Source organism: Cornus florida, unplaced genomic scaffold (assembly GCF_030987335.1).
Source record: "Cornus florida cultivar Cherokee Brave unplaced genomic scaffold, ASM3098733v1 CherokeeBrave_3.0.0_Hap2_Chr10, whole genome shotgun sequence".
Lineage (NCBI taxonomy): Eukaryota > Viridiplantae > Streptophyta > Magnoliopsida > Cornales > Cornaceae > Cornus > Cornus florida.
The window spans coordinates 44,413,209-44,428,039 of NW_026775580.1; the positions used below are offsets into that span (position 1 = coordinate 44,413,209).

The following is a 14,831-nucleotide window of genomic DNA, read 5'->3' on the forward strand; positions in this document are numbered from 1 at the left end:
TACACTTGTATGTCCACTGTGTACTATTATTATCCCCTTTGTTATCAGATGAGCTTTTATCCCAGTGCCATTTTTTCAGGACCACAGTAAATCCCAAGTTTGGGGGGGTTGTATCACCCATTTCAAATACTTGTGTCCCGGCCATTCTTTCCCATAGCTGCACTGGTATACTCTTTCCTTTTGTTCTCTTTGCATATTGAGGACACTGTGCCATTTAAGTTTGGGGGTAATGGGTTTTCTTTGCAGTGTTTGTTTTCAATTCAACATTTTGAGCATGACTTGTGTATTTGAGAGATTTTCTATGATTGGTCCTTGGCTAGCTATGATTTTGATCTTTTGAGGAGTATATTGCTTAAAATTTAAAAATTGATTGACTTGAGAGTCCAATACTGCTTGTATGCATTGTGGATGCCATTTAGGAGTAAATTTTTCGAAAGATAGATATTTTGCTTGCATTTGTGGTCCACATCATCCTGATTTTGTGATTGTTTTGAGATTCACTCTAGGATTCTACACTAGCACAGGTGCACACTAGCATTCATTTGTGGGGTATATGCTTTTTGATTATTGAATTGGTTATATTCCAATTGGGCTAGTAGTACATTGAAAGCTTTCATTTTGACAAAAGTGGATAACAAACCATTTTCACTAAGTAGCCGGGATTCTAGCCTCATCAAGCACTGAACTTCTCGCGCCAAAAGGTGGAGGGCCCAAACTCTAGGTTAATAATTAAATGTTGAACAAAAGAAAAAAAAAAAAAAAAAAAAGGTTGCAAAAGCAAATAAAAAAGTAAGGACTTCTCCCAAAAGGTGAGAAGTGGGAAATGATTAGATAGAGGTAGTTTTGATTTTTAGCCTAGTTGATTTGAGCTTCTAAGTCCTTAGGGTGTTTAAACAACTAGTGCCCTAAAGCCATCTGATTTAGGAGTCATTGACCTAACGCTCGACCTCAGTGATCGCTAGAAAGCTTAATAGTTTAACACATTGCACTATGTTTCCATCTTTAATCCTTAGGATTAGAAAAAAAAATAAATAAATAAATAAAATAAAATTGAGTGAAAAGAATAAACGCACCTAGATCAATAAAGCTTTAATAAAAGGTTCACTCTTTGTCTTGATGATCGGTGCTAGATTTGTGTGCTAATTTGAGGGTAATGATGTGATCATTTTTTTAGTTGGCTCATATAGCAATATATTTGATGTGGGTCCACTCAAAAAGGATTCTAGAGTTGTTTTGAATTGCAGGATCATTGTCTTGGTGTGTGAAGGACCATACTTGCTTGTTTGATGTTAAGATTTTGGGAGATTGCTTGGAAAGGGTTGAAACATTGCATACTTGAGGTAATTTTCTCCCAATACTTATTTGCAATATTGGTGCCTCTTCTTGTGAGAATGAGCTTAATATTTGTGAGTATCATTTCTAGAAACCCTCACGAGACTTCACTCGTCCACTAGGGGTAACCTAGGCGTTTAAAAGGCTTGTTGCTGGTCGGTCGATAAACGTCTACCAAAATCAATCAACCCATGCAATAGCACAAATCATTGTAAAATAGGGCTATCATAGGGGTAAGTCAAACCACAAGGACTGCAAGTTTTCGGCAACCAAGGTCGCTAAAATCACTTTATTTGATGAAAGAGGTGTAGAGTTTTTTGGTTTGTTTGTCACTTAAAACTAGGATTAAAAATTGCATAAAATAATAAATTAAAGGAATTTAAGAGGAGAGAACTTATGTAGAGATGGTTAGGGAAGTGAATCAACTACTAACCTTACAAACATGCTAGCTTGTGATTAATTTGGGAAACAAATTAAATATATGGCAATGATAGGTAGAAATACAAGATTACTACATTATCCTCAAGAAGTTCATAGAATCAAGAACTAAGAAAAATCCCTCAAAGCCCCACATGTTTAAACTACCTAAATTAGAGTGTAGCTTTGACATATTCACTAAGCTAGGTACTATCAAACCCCTTAATCACTATAGTAAGAGCACATGAAGTCAAGAACTAAGAAAAATCCATCAAAGGGAGGCCCTAAGCTATGGACTACAAGTTTCTCATACAACATGCCAATAAACCCATTCAACAATCTCATTTCCATTCTCACTGTGAAGATGCAAGCTATATGATCATGAGAGGAAACAATCTAAGATAAAATAATCAACTCAAAATGATCATTTATAGACATTAATATCTAATACAACATGTAAAGTGCTCTAGATTATGAAATACCATATACACACTTCATTCCCCAAATTAAAATCAAAACTAGAGCATGCTTACAAAGAAGGGCTTCATCACCTCCCTAGAAAGGGAGTTAGTTACCCATAGATGCAAAGGAACAAGGTGTGGATAAGATCCTCCCCTTCATTTTCGCACTTAGCAGTCAAGAATAACTCATAAACTCTCAAGAACAATATTTCTCTCTCTAAAAACCTTACAAAGTGAGATATCTCTTTACAAACATACAAGGCCTTTTTATGAGCCAAAAATCCTCCCAAAATTAATTAATTTTGTGGCTAGAAATCCCTAGAAGAGTGCAGAGCCATCCATTGGGTCAAGGGGCAGCATTGGGTGAAATAATGCAGCCCATGCTTTGTTGTCTGCAAATTGCCGGGCGCCCGTATCGCAGGGCGGGCGCCCGCGAGGTGTCAAGGGGGCTGCCGTGGGGTGTCAAGATGGCAAATGGCGGGGCCTCGCCAAACTTCGAAGTCTCTACCCTCGAGCACCCGTAGGATTTGCATATGGATAGTGGGTGCCCACCATGGTGCTGCCATGCTCACTTCTCTACTGAATTAGCTTTGGCTTGACCTAAAGATGCAATCATCCTTCTTAGGCTTTGCAGAAAGTGCCATGAGTTCAATGGTATATATTAGCTTGGAAAAATTAACAAATCCCCGACCCGGCATGATTTGATCTTCAAGAACTCACAAAGCTTCACTTTTATATCTATTTGGGGAAACAACCTGAAAGAAAACAAAATCATGCAAATGAAGATAATCTATACAGTAGGATCAACTAATGGACTTAACTAATGTAAATGAGGGCACTTGAATATGCAATATTTGGCGCTTATCACACCCCTAAACTTACATTTTGCTAGTCCCATAGCAAAACCAAAATAAAGTACTTATCAAAATGATAAAAATTGAATTGTGACCCAAAAATATCAAACATGATGCAAGAAAATGTACACAACTCAATTGTAACTTAGAACAGATAAAACATTGGAGACGGAATCATTTTGCAGACTACTTTGCGTATATGAAGCCTTGATATAACACAATGGCTAAACATACTTCAATTCTCATGTATCAACATCATAGTCTATATAAATACTTCAATTGTCATATTTATAAAAGAAATCAACTCTAACTTCAATAAAAGTGAACCAAATTCCCAATATGTGGCTTTTACCTTCTTTTTCCCATTTCAAGAACACAAGTCTTTAAATAATTGAATTTCCCTTTTAAATGAGGTCTCTAAGGCATGATTTATTCAAAATACACATTTTTTTTTAGATACATATTATGGTCATGCAATGCCGAAGTCCCTAAAGCTTTCTAACCAACCCATGTAGCAAGTGTTAGACCAACAACTCCTAAACTGGATGGCTTTAGGGTGCTAAGTGTAAGGACACTCCAAGGGCTTAATAACTCGAGTTGGCAAGGCTACGAACTCCAACGAACCATATTTATTTATTTTTATTTCGTGAATAATCGTGCAATGCCTAAGTCCCTTAAGCTTTCTGACTAACCCATGTAGCAAGTGTTAGGCCAGCAACTCCCAAACCGGATGGCTTTAGGGTGCTAAGTGTAAGGACACTCCAAAAGCTTAATAACTTGAGTTAGCAAGGCTACGAACTTAAACTAGTCATTTTCCTTCTTTTTTTTTTTTTTTTTTTTTTAGATCAATGCCAAAGATATCCATTCATTAGGAGTCATCATTTTAAATCAACTGAGTCATTGTCAAGGTAAATCAGGTTACATGCCTCACAATTAAGTTTTCGGTGTGCATCTGTGAAGTGTGAAGCATAGAAGAGTATGAAATCCGACGAAAATCTAATTAAAGCATTTATATAAACCAATTTGAATCCACATGATCATTTTAGATTTTTTTTTTTTTTTTAGATGCTCCTTATTTCAAAAAAAAAAAAAAAACTATCATTAGCCTCTCTACACAAAGTTTTAAACACGTGCCTCAATCTCCAACAAGTTCCAAGATTACAAGATCATTGCTTCCCAAAAATTAACTTTATTAACTTATATGAACAAGTTACCACATGCAGACAAAAATGTAATACCAAAAATGGAAACATGCAAAACCAAAATGTACCCCCAAACATGAATGTCACATTGCCCTCAATGTGAGAAGACAAATGATGGAAAGGGAAATGAAAAAATAAAGAGGGTACAAAGAACAATAATACCAAGGAGAGGAGGAGAATTGGTGGCGGTGTAAAATATGCCACCATGTGAATTCCAAGAGCACCCCCCCAAACTTGAATTTAAAAACCTGCCAAAAACACATCTATGTACAATAAGCATTATATAGATCCAGACAGAGATAAAATTAACCAACTGCAATTTTATTTAATAAAAAATCGAGTATCCATGCAAAATAGCAAAAAGAATTATAGTAAAAAGTTCATAATAGAAACTAGAAAACATGCCAAACGCGGCCCAAAATAATGCAAAAGAGTACTACTGAAAATGAAAATAGGAACTGAAAGCATAAAATCACTCCATCATCGGAGTAGAGGATGAGCCACCGGCTCCGCCTGCTGCTCGGTTGATCAAAGACTGCAACATGGCCTATAATACCAACTGTCCCTCCCTAGTCTCCTTACGAAAGGCCATAAGGGTGCCCTCCATGGTCTCGACTTGCAGCCGAAGGGTATCAAGACAGGTGCTGAGAGAGTCCTAATCGGCACGGGACATAGCAGGTGGTGGTGGCGCAACTAGTGCAAGAGCAGCTGGCGCAGGAGCAACAGGGACAGCTGGGCCTCCCCAATCAAACACACCACCAATGCAGGCTTGACGAGACGTCTTAAGCTAAACGGTGCTCGACTTCCATGCACTAAGGTCATAAAGAAAGACCTCTGCACTCTTCTCCTCATGGTATGGCTTGAGCCCCTTGTTCTTGAGTAGCCTGGTCAGCAAATATAGGAAAGGAAGTGCCCAAGTTAGGGCATTGTCCGACTGCATAACAAAAAGATCATTATAGACCTTAAGAAATTGGTCCCAGACGAGCTGTGGGACACAAAACCAATAGCCCTTCTCAGCCGCATATAGGGTGTTCAGAAAAACGCCCTTCCGTTTAGAGTGCTTGGGGATTGGGAGGACATTTTTGGCGAGGACGGAGTCCAAGAACCAAAGCCGGCACAAAAGATAGGATTTGTTCGACTGCCGGTATAGTTGTTGTGGCATATGTCTTGGACAATGTCAGACAGAGTCACATCATCCGGGAAAGCACCGTAGAGAGGCTAGAGGTCCTCATCCAAAGGAGATGCCAATGGACACTTCAAAGCCGCGGTAAGGTCATCGATAGTAAACGCATAAGGCTTGCCATCAATGGTTGTCTTAATGACATCTGGCTCCGCGCATAAATAGAACATGTTGGAGTAGAATTGGCGGACTAGACGCGGATAGAAAGAGTTAGCGCACGGTTTGAACAGCGCCTTAAGGCCACGATGCTTCAATTCTTTGACCACCCAAGCCGTTTCTGGGTTTTCCTTGAACTCATCCTTAATGACGAATTTGGCTTCAGTTTCAATGGGCCACTCAGCCCAATTTGGAGTGGGAGCGTCCTTGGATGGTCCCGCAGAGGAATGAGATCTCTTGGAGGAAGTTTTGGGTGCCATTTGGAAAAGAGATTTGGCTTTGGCAATTTATCAAACACCTGGCGTGCAAGACAAATAGGAAGAGAGACAAAATATGATCAGAGATGAAAAATCCCAGAAATTTTATCCTACAATTAAGAATATACAAGCCCTAACACATACAACACCTCTACATAATCATTCCCATCCTCCGTTAATCCGAAAATTGAAAGAAGGGGAGAGTTAGACACTTACACAAGGTGAAGAAACCAAAAGCCCTTCCTTGGTGTGAAAGGGTGGTGATGTTGATGAGAGATTGATGGGGATGGAATAAGGTTGGATGGAATAAGGTCGGAGATGGAAGAAAATGAGATGAAAGAAGAGGAAGAAGGAGAAATAGAGAGTTGGGGTTGGCTAGAGAGAGGAGGAAAGTTAAAATGATTTGAATGGGCCATATAATGGGGCCTTTTAATGAAGGGCCAAAGCATGGCAGGCGCCCACAGGATGCCAAGGCTTGGCATTGGCCAAACCTGGCGCACAACTACAGCACCTTATGGCACTCGCCGGGCCCCCGCAAGATCTGGTGGGAGGCCGCCAAATTGGTCAGGAACTATTTTTAAATTTTGGCCGAACGGGGGCCGTACTGGGATCCAAAAAAATTCCAATTAGAAACTTAAGCTCCTATAGACCCCAGACACCTTGTATAACCCTTGGAATGGGAATCGGAGCTCATTTGCAAAAGCGCTAATTTTGGGGTCCGAATTTCCCGTGATTTTTTGGATTTTTCGAGAAAATTGCCAAACAACCTTGAAAAAGTCCAAAAATGGTACCGATACCTTAAAATAACTAAGCAAGCCTAAAATGACTTCTGGAACACAATTCAAGACAGTTCTAGAAAAGGTCAAATTTTGGCTATACTTAGCTAATTTTTGAAATTTTTTTTGCTAAGGCAACTTGGAAAAGGGAAGCTTTGGAGTTGGAAGAATTGCTTCCCATGAGTGCTAAATTTAATGTCGATAGCTAAACGAACCATGATGTCGCATCAGTCCTCGTAAATTAGGTCCGTTAATAGGACTTTTTTCACTTTTCGAAGCGTGACGATGCCATCAACGTAAGGCTTAAGCCGTTGGCCATTAACCTAGAAGAGAGATCCATTGGTAGGATCATGAAGTTCAACTGAACCATGAGGAAAGATGGATGAGATAACATATGGACCATCCCACCGTGAATGGAGTTTACCGGGAAAGAGTCGCAACCGAGAATTGAAAAGCCAAACTTTCTGTTCGGGGGCAAAAGACTTGTTAACAATGTGCTTGTCATGAAACACTTTAGTCTTTACCATATATATTTTAGCCCTTTCATACACATCATTTCGAATTTCCTCAAGTTCATTGAGTTGTAATTTGCGGGTAGAGCCAGCTTGTTTAAGATCAAAGTTGAACTATTTTATAGCCCAAAAAGCACGGTGCTCTAATTCAACCAGGAGATGATAAGCTTTGCCAAAGACAAGTCAATATGGTGACATGCCAATGGGCATCTTATACGCTGTCCAGTAGACCCAAAGCACATCGTTTAGTCTTAATGACCAATCTTTGTGGTCCGGTCGAACCGTTTTTTCCAGAATATGCCTGATCTCACGATTAGATACTTCCACTTGACCACTCATTTGAGGGTGGTAGGGTGTGGCAACCTTATGAGTGATAGAGTACTTAAAAAGGACGAATTTGAGATAGCGGTTACAGAAATAAGAACCTCTGTCACTGATGATGGCCCTAGGTGTACCAAATCATCTAAAGATGTTCGATTGAATGAACTTGACCATAACTTTATGATCATTGGTTTTGGTAGATTTCGCCTCAACCTATTTAGACACGTAATCCACCAAGAATATACTCATACACATAAAAAGATAGAAACGGTCCCATGAAGTCAATTCCACACACATCAAAAATTTATATGATTAAGATGGGGGTTAGGGGCATCATGTCTTTTCTTGACATGGATCCGAGCTTTTGGTAATGCTCACAAGACTTGCAGAAATTGTAAGCATCCCGAAACAAAGAGGGCCAATAAAATCCATTTTGAAGGACTTTGTCAGTAGTTTTCGTGGCACTGAAGTGTCCTCCACATGCAAGAGTGTGGCAGAAATTTAGGACACTTAAGAATTCAGTTTCGGGAATGCATCGCCGGATGATTTGGTCCGGGCAATACTTGAATAATTCCGGATCTTCCCAAAAGAAATTTTTGACTTGGGAGAAGAACCGGTCCTTCTCTTGTTTGGACCAATTGGACGAAATTTTTCCTATCGCAAGGTAGTTGGCAATATCTGCAAACCAAGGAAGACTTAAATGAGAAATCTGAAATAGTTGCTCATCCGGAAAGGAATCACGAAATGCCGTAAATTCAGAAAATTTCTCAATGAGTAGACGAGAAAGATGGTTAGCGACGACATTGTCTGTCCCTTTTTTATCCCGAATTTCAATATCAAACTCTTAAAGTAAGAGTATCCATCGAATTAGCTGGGGTTTGGTCTCTTTCTTAGCGAGCAAATGCCTAAGAGCGGCATGGTCTAAAAAGACTATCACCTTGGATCTAAGAAGGTAATAACGGAATTTATCCAAGGCATACACTACAGCTAGCAACTCTTTTTCAGTGGTGGTGCAATTCAACTGAGCATTAGAAAGAGTTTTGTTGGCATAATAAATAGCATATGGTAGCTTATCCACACACTGGCCCAAAACCGCACCCAATGCATAATCGGATGCATCACACATGATCTCAAATGGAAGAGACCAGTTTGGCGGTTTCAAAATTGGGCCTGAAGAGAGAAGAGTATAGAGCTTCTTGAAAGCTTCCAAACAAGCTTCTTCAAAATTGAAGGGCATATCCTTGGCAAGAAGATTACACAAGGGCTAGGATATTTTGCTAAAACCTTTGATGAAACGGCGATAAAAGCCGGCATGACCAAGGAAGGAACGGATTTGTCGGACAGAATTTGGAAGCGGAAGATTAAAGATCAATTCCACTTTTGCCTTGTCGACCTCAATTCCCCTTTTAGAAATAACATGTCCCAAGACAATGCCTTTTTGGACCATGAAATGACTCTTTTCCCAACTTAGAATAAGATTTATCTCCTTGCATCTTTAAAGCACAAGGGATAAATTATGGAGACAGGAGTCAAAAGAAGATCCAAAGATAGAAAAATCATCCATGAATACTTCCAAAAACTTTTCGACTATATCGGAGAATATGGACATCATGCACCTTTGGAAAATTATCGGTGCATTACATATCCCAAAGGGCATACGTCTATAGGCAAATGTTCCAAAGGGACATGTGAATGTAGTCTTCTCTTGATCTTGAGGATCAATTGCCACTTGGTTATAATTGGAATAACCATCAAGGAAATAGTAGTAGCTTTGGCCGGCAAGCCTCTCTAGGATTTGATCAATAAATGAAAGTGGAAAATGATCATTCCTAGTGGTAGAGTTAAGTGTCCAGTAGTCAATACATACACGCCACCCAGTGGTGGTGTATTGTGGCACAAGCTCTCCTGCTAAATTTTTAACAACGGTGAGGCCAAATTTCTTGGGAACAACTTGAGTAGGACTGACCCACTTCCTATCAGAGATGGGGTAAATGATTCTCGTATCTAGTAGCTTGATAATTTCTTTCATGACCATTTCCTTCATGCTTGGATTCAACCGGCACTATAACTCTCTAGAAGGTTTTTCGTCATCTTCCATATGAATGCGATGCATACAAATAGAAGGGTCAATTCCTTTCAAATCAGCCACTGCCCAGCCAATAGCTTCTTTGTGCTCTTGTAGCACTACTAAAAGGCTATTTTATTGGTCCTTTAAAAAGTCCGATGCAATGATGACTGGAAGAGTTTTATTTACTCCAAGAAACATATACTTGAGGTGGACTAGGAGCGACTTTAACTCAAGTTATGGTGGAGATTTCAATGAAGGGACTGAAGGAGTAGTTGAAAGTTGAGGAAGTGGTTCTCTTAGCTCTTTCCAAGGAGGAAAGTCCATAATAGCACCAATGTCGAGCAAAGAATTTACTTCTTGGATGGATTGATTGATATCAAAGTTTGCGAAGTCAAAGTGAGACATGCAAGTTTTAAGAGGATCCTTGCTTAGAATGAAGGGGAGAGTTCTTCAACCACTTCATCAACCACATCAATGAGAAAACAATCATCCTCTTCAGAAGGATGTTGAGTCACATGGAAAATGTGGAGTTTGACTTGCATATTTCCAAAGGCAATATCCATCACCCCGGTTCGGTAATTTATCGAAGCATTAGCCATAGCTAAGAAAGGCCTACCTAGGATCACGGGAATATGTTTCTTTGGATCATGGACAGGTTCCATGTCAAGAACCACAAAGTCTACCAGGAAGTAGAATTTGTCCACTTTGATGATAACATCTTCAAGAATGCCCCGTGGGTGCTTGACCGATCTGTCAGCAAGTTGCAAGACCACGGAGGTTGGCTTAAGATCCCCCAACCCAAGTTATAAGTAAAATGAATAAAGAATCAAGTTCACACTCGCTCTTAAGTTAAGGAGGGCTCTTTCTATCTTGTTGTCACCAATGACACACAAGATTGTCTGGGCACCTGGATCCTTATACTTTGGAGGAGTGTTGTGCTGAATTATCGCGCACTCACTTGTTCAGTTAGCCTTACCTTATTTGGTAAATGACTTTTGGAAGTGCACTTTTGAGTGCACAAATCCTTGAGAAATTTGGCATAGGGAGGAATTTGCTTGATAGCATCCAAGAGAGGTAGGTTGATCTTTCCTTGCTTAAAGACCTCTCACATGTCCTGAATTTTACAAATTTTGTTCCCAAAATGTGTCGACTCTTGGAGACGTTGAGGAAACGGAGCCTTAGGCCCATAAGAAGTCTCCACATTTGGGGTCACAAGCTTAAAATTTTCAGTGCTAGACTTTGGATTTTCAGGAGTGGAATTTGGATAAGATGAGCTAGGATTTGGATTTTTGGGAGGAAGAACTTTTTCATCTTTTCCTCCATCAACCTTGTTGTCCACAATTCGACCACTCCTAAGGGTGGTGATTGCTTGGACATGTTCATGAGTAGGACTACTCGGAGGAGGGGCTTCGTCAATCACATGAAGCCCTCTAGGATTCTCAAATGGTTGAGCGGGAAGTTTTCCCTTATCTCTTTGAAGAAGTTGGTTCATTGAATTAGCTATTTGTCCCATTTGATTCTCAAGTTTAGCTATTGATTGAGTATGTGAATGAACCATTTGGAGAATGGGCTGCAATGATGTCAACAGTTACGTGTTACATTCTAACATTTTCTTGTTAAGGGATTCCATCATTTGCTTATTTGCAGCGAGAATTTCATTAATTGGAAATACAGGAGGTGGAGTAGAAACATTTGGATTATAGGGTGGACGGTAACTTGGAGAGGCCTGAAATTGCCTATTCGGAAATTGAGAAGAGGGCTGATTTTGATGCCCTTGATTTTAAAATGTAGAATTTTGTAGGGTGGGTTGCCTCCACGAAAAATTCGGATGATCTCTCCATCCCAGATTATAGGTATTGGAATAAGGATTATTTTCGGGCCTAGAAAACATGGCATTAGCTTGCTCTTGATTATTACTAGGAAATTGCTCCGGTGTGGGGCAATCTTCCAAGAGATGGAATGGGCTAGTGCATGATGTACACATCGCACTTGCTGAATTTTGAGATAAGGAAGGAGAGAGATGTGGTGCCATCTAATTGATAGAATTTGTGAGCTATGGCATTCACTTAAGAAGATTCTTCCCTCATTGTCTTTGGTTGACATAGATTGGTGTTCTTTGCATTGATTGAGGTTTGAGCCCTATGAGAATTATGTTGCAAATAGTTTTTACTCAAATTCTCAAGTAAGGTCCAAGCCTTATCCGCATTTTTAGACATGAACATCCCTCCACATGATGAGTCAACCATGAGTCTATGTGGTTCGGTTAAACCATCATAGAAAGCTTGCACCAATTGCCATTTTGGAATTAGGTGGTGCGGACATTTCCTAAGGAGGTCTTGAAGTCTTTCCCAAGCCTCATGGAGTTGTTCCCCATCGATTTGGGAAAAGATAAGAATAAAACTGCTCATTTGATTGGTTTTACTCACCGGATAGTATTTTTTTAGGAATTCTTGTTACAATTATGCCCATGTAGTGATGGAATTTGCAACAAGAGAGTTTAATCAATATTTTGTCCTATTTTTTAAGGCGAATAAGAAGAGACGTAAATGGAGTGCATTTTCAGGGAAGCTCCTAAGCTTGATGGTAGAACAGATTTCAAGGAACTCATTAAATGCTTATTGGGGTCTTCATTTTCAAAGCCATGAAAGGATGGAAGCATTTGAATTATGCTAAATTTGATCTCATATTGGGCTGCATCAATGTTTGGCATCACTATGCAAGAAGGAAAGGCATAAGTGGTAGGGATGAAATGGTCCCTAAGAGTCAAAGGTACCACATTTGGAATTTCAGCCTATTATTATTGATTCCCTTATTCCCGACATTTTCTTCATTTTTGGCCATTGTATTAAATTCAAGTTCAATTCATCTTATATTTTCAAATTCCTTAAGGTTTTTTCTAAGAGTCCTTTCAAGCGAATTTATGTCAATTAGGGCTTCAAGAGTTGGCAAAGATAATGACCTACGTCCCAACATCAACAACACAATTGACAATAAGCACAACACTTCTTCACTATAACATCCACATACAATGTTCCCTTTCTCCTCAATTATCAACAAGACAGAAAATAAATGGCCACGACAAGGACCGATGCCTTGTAATACAGTAAAATAGGAATAGCCTCGTCAAGGGCTTCACAATAAAAAATCACTAATTTAAACACATGCAAGATATTCACAATTTTTAAACTAGAACTTTGAAAAACTTACCTGGAGTCCTCTAGACTTACGATATTTTCAGTTTTCCCTCGGCAAGCCTCATATTCCTAGAATCTCACAAGAATACTTAAAACATAATATTACCAAAACCAAACAAGAAAATATCCACAAGAACACAATATTCACAATGAAACTAAAGTTAATCTTTGAACCTTGGTTACAAAACCGTTTGCAATCCCAAGCAACGGCGCCAAAAATTGGTCGGTCGACAAACGTCTACTAAAATTAATAAACCCTTGCAATAGCACAAATCATTGTAAAATAGGGCTATCATAGGGGTAAATCAATCCACAAGGACTACAAGTTTATGGCAACCAAGGTCGCTAAAATCACTTTGTTTGATGAAAGAGGTGTAGAGTTTTTTGGTTTGTTTGTCACTTAGAACTATGTAACGCCCCGAATTTTCTCTAAATAAAAGTCTCGATTTCATTAAATCAAAATACTTCATAAAAGACACCAGGATCTCAAAAGAAATAAAATACCCTTTATTGATACAAAATCAATCAAATTTCCTCATATAAATAAGACATCTCAAATTAATTAAATTGATACTAAATCAATTTCCTCAAATAAATACATAAAAATCTCTAAATAAAATAATTTAAATCCTCAACACCAACTCTTCCACCTAAGCCCGCTACTAACAATCCAAGTTCATCCTCGGTACCTGAAATTGTAGGGGGGTGAGACAGTAGGAAAAACCATAACAAGGATTTCAAAGAGTTTCATGATAAAGTTGCTTCACAAAAATATATATATACTTTTAAACAAAATACATGTATGCAATTTTAGCAAAATAACAAACAACAAAATATTTAAAATAAAATCATTCAAGCCATTCAAGGTACGATGATCCCTACACTGTGAAAATAAACAAGTCACCAAATCCATCTCTGGGAGCTCTCGGTTCAGTCTATAAACTCTCAGCTCTCTTGTGCACTTTTCTATATCATTTACAATCAGTGTACACAAGCACTCATTAAATAGGCAATGCACCAACATAAACAAATATCAAAATATCAAAGTAACTATGGACCCCGCCACCACCTTATCACTTTAATCATCTGAATCTATACACTTTCGGCAGCCACTTTATTACTTCTTATCTTCTGCTTCATTCATTATTGTATTCTATAAATCACTTAACAGAAGAACCAAACAAAGCCATGTGAATAAAGCTAAAAGAAAATGCCCCAAAGTCACCACGTGGGACCCGCACCACATAACCATTGTCAAAATCTCTTTTCTATTCCCACTTTTCACGGATCCTATTCTCTTTTCCTTTATATTATCCATCATCCATCATCCATCATCCATCATTACATGCATTTCAATACCACACATATATAATAAAAAAAATGAACACTATTTCGGCACCTGCTGTATTCCATCATGACCAATTTATGTAATACATATCCAAGACTTAAATAATAAAAAATTAATCAAAACCCAATTCTCTTCCCTTCATTTCGCAGCCCCTATTTTCCCCTAAAATGTATATATGTATATTCTATATACAATGAAACCAATTTCATGCCTATTAGATCATCACCCATGGGACCCGCCAAAAGCCATATGAATTTTCCTTCTCTAAATTTCGCTGGCAGCCTCTTCCATTTGCTTCAACATTGCATAATTATATTTTATATATATTATGCAACAAAATAACCAAATCAATAACTGTCTCCAATTTAACAAAAATAAAAATATCAATCTCCAATTAATAAATCTCCAATGAAAATTTTAATAATCAACTATGACAATGAAATAAAAATAATTTCAACTCTTAAAAATCTGGGTTGTCACAAACTAGGATTGAAAATTGCATAAAATAATAAATTAAATGAATTTAAGAAGAGAGAACTTATGTAGAAAGGGCTAGGGAAGTGAATCAACTACCAACCCTACAAACATGCTAGCTTGTGATTAATTTGGGAAACAAATTAAATATATGGCAATGATAAGTAGCAATACAAGATTACTACAATATCTCCAAGGAGTTCATAGAATCAAGAGTTAAGTATTATCCCTCAAAGTTCCACAAGCTTGAACTACCTAAATTAAAGTGTAGCTTTGACA

At 38.5% G+C, this 14,831-nt stretch overlaps 1 long non-coding RNA gene across 1 annotated transcript; it reads right to left on the minus strand.

Moving 5' to 3' along the window:
* Positions 1–2,151: 2,151 nt before the first annotated feature.
* Positions 2,152–13,708, minus strand: LOC132278940 (uncharacterized). Its single transcript, XR_009471174.1, has 3 exons — positions 13,613–13,708; positions 12,744–13,419; positions 2,152–4,514 (listed from the first exon to the last, which is right to left on the minus strand). It is a non-coding gene; the product is annotated as an uncharacterized LOC132278940 (long non-coding RNA).
* Positions 13,709–14,831: the final 1,123 nt, after the last annotated feature.